This window comes from Nanorana parkeri, unplaced genomic scaffold (genome assembly GCF_000935625.1).
Source record: "Nanorana parkeri isolate BGI_ZX_2015 unplaced genomic scaffold, ASM93562v1 scaffold3130, whole genome shotgun sequence".
Lineage (NCBI taxonomy): Eukaryota > Metazoa > Chordata > Amphibia > Anura > Dicroglossidae > Nanorana > Nanorana parkeri.
Window position 1 is genome coordinate 4,980 of NW_017309398.1, and position 3,129 is coordinate 8,108.

A 3,129-nucleotide genomic window follows, 5' to 3' on the forward strand; every position below is an offset into this window, starting at 1 on the left:
CCCCCCCCCCCCCCCCATACAGGTCAGGTTCTGACAGCAGAAGCGAGAGTAAATCCTGCCCTGACAATGGCTCCCTATAATGTGAACCTCACAAGAATCGCATAGCAGTAATTCATCACCCAACATGGAATTATTGTGCCTGCATGTAGGATTAATGAGCCACTCCAACCTTCGTGTGCAGATTACACCATCGGGAGCCATGGGATCCATCTGCGAAGTGGTTGATTACTACGCTTAAGACTCATTCACACCAGCTTGGTCCTCTGCGGTGCATCAAATGCACACTGTGTCCTAGCTGCCTATTCATTTTAATTGGCTGCCCAACGCACCACAACGCAATAAAATCATGCATCCAGAATTTTGGGCAGCACAGGGTATGTGAGCTGGAATGCCAATTATAATGAATGGAAGCACATTGTAGCAACACTTGTAACGTTACCCTAACACAATAGTGTGAATGGGCCCTAAAGTGACGGACCTGCTACAGATCTCGTACAGAGCTTAAGTGTGAGTATATAAACATAAGATGCCTCCTTGTTTAACCACCTCCGCCGATCGCTGAAAGACGGCCGGACGAGAGTCTCCTGGATGCGGGTCCATCCAGTCCGGGCGATGCTGCTCTGTTGACTGAGAACGGAGGGAGATCAGTACGCGATCTCCCTCCGCTCTCCTCCGCTCTCTGAATGCAGGAAGTGATGTATATTCCGCATTCCTCTGTCACTCTCCGGTACAGAAACCGGAGAGAAGCTGATGAAGCAGATCTGTGCTTCATCAGCTTCTCTGGGGGTCCATAGGTGACATCAGGGGTCTTAGAGACCCCTGATGTCTCCATAAAGGGGACCTGTCACTGTTATTTGGTATCACATAGGAGCACCCTATGTGATAACAATAAAGTTAAGTGTAAAAAAAAAAAAGTAAAAAAAAAACGCCCACAAAATAAATAAAAATTTACACACACAAAAAAAAAAAACCCTCAACATTTTTTAAAAGTCCCCCACCCCCCACATAGATGCGCAAAAATGCGTTACATGGGCCTACACGCAAAAACGGTGAGTGCTCAAATTATGCCGCACGTGCTACATATCGCCGCATATAGTGGGGGGGGTGGGGGGGTGCCTTGTTGACGAGGACAAGGGCATCTTCCCAACAACCCTGGACCGTGGCAGAGCAGAAGACTAATCAGAATCTGAAAGTCCAATGTGAGAATAAATGGGGACCCCAGATGCCACCCCCTACGTGAATGGCAAAGGGGTACATACCCCTACAGCAAATCATAAACAGCTGCCATCTGCAATATAAAAGAAGCCACCATGGACATCACCCGGCCCATTCACTTCCATGGCTAGGAATCCCTGACCAGCTAAGCAAAGGGCAGGGATAGTGGTGACATCATTGGCTACATAAAGCCATGATCCCTCCCCGTTTCTTTATGTGAATAGGGATTGCTGGCCATGTAAGTGAATGGGTTGGGTGATGTCCATGGTTGCTATGTTCCCTCACCCCCCTGAGTGCAGGGTGCCATGTTAAATATTTACCTTCCTCCCCTCACCAATTATCTTCACGCTACACAGTCTTTCTCTAAAAAGGTCCTCGGCCCCGTCCAAGTTGTATTCTATGGGACGGATTTGGGCAAATGAATGATTATTGGATCAAGGAGGGAGGTTGGGCTGCGGTATAACATGGCGGTCTTCACTCAGAGGGGTGGAGGGATTTATTAAAGGAGAAGTTCACTGAAACTGAACTAAAACTGGACCTGATATTACCGGTGACCTCCGATGTGATTGTTCGTTTTGTGGCTTTTCATATCTTTCAGGGACTCTCAGAGTGAGGGACGAGAAGTGCCGCACACACCGCTGTCAGCATTGGCAACGCTCATGGTGGGTCTAAGCCCCCGGAAGGAGTCACCTGAGGAAAGAGGATTGATACCAGCCCAAGTCCTAACAAGAAGTCACTCACACTCCAATGCAATGCCAAGTCAATCTTGTTTATTGACTAAGCATAGTGTAGCATTTTACAGCAACGTTTCGGAACCAGCACGGTTCCTTCTTCAGGCAAACGCTGAATGGGCTGATCCCAGCCCATTCACTCTCAGAAAGGCTTCTGCCTGCCTCTACGCCGACTGCTGCAATTCGACAGTTATCACAGCCAATGACCGCCAGCAATGTCCAATATCAATGCCAACTTATCGTTCTGGCTGAATATTCCACCAATCATATTTCCCCTTCTCCCTGTGATGTCACCGGTCTCCGGGTAGATTTCTCACATCTCCCAATATATGCACGGCGTCCTATGACTGCGAGCCGGGTGAACAGCTATACAACCTGACCCCCCCATCACGGATCACCTTCTGCTCCCGGTGTGGTCAGACGGAATAAGGAAAGAAGGAGAACTGGCAGGATCAAAAACTCTGACACATATCTTCAATGTTGATTTTTAGGGTAACACCCCCCTCCCCCCAAATACAATAAATACAGGAGATCCAAAGATCTTCTGTATTCCCCAACATGATACATCTTCTGAGATCTATCCTGTGTTCTGGGCAGGAATAGCCCCCAGACCCCCCCCCCAATGCCTCCAGCACACCACAGTTCATCATCATGGGAGCCATATAAACGTTCCGGCAGATGGAAGAGTCCCAACCAAAAGACACCACCGGTGACAGCAGGAGGGGGGTGAACAAAGCAACTTTCTGATATCAGGGGAAGGGATTTGTACCAGATGGGGGACTTAATCAACACACAGTTACCCTATAACCCCAAAGTTGTGTTCATTTTTGTTTTTACTTTTTTCCTTCCATTCTGGATCTTCATTATTTTAGTTACACCTGGATGTTCTCCTCCCTTCTTAAAGGAGAACTATGGGGTTAGGGCTTTTCCCCATAGTTCTCCTTGGGGTAACGGGAGGACACAAACTAGCGTCCTCCCGTCAATGCTGGGTGGACGATGACTGCGGGGGAATAGGGGAAAGCTGACCACACGCGGTACAATTGTCTTCGGATGTAGTTCGAGGGCCTGCCATTGATACAGAATGACCATGTGAGGTTGGCCTCATATCACATCTTGGGCTGGAGTCACCCTATGGAGTATGGTCACACTGAGCTCAGTCTAGGGGTTCACACAAGGGGAAGAT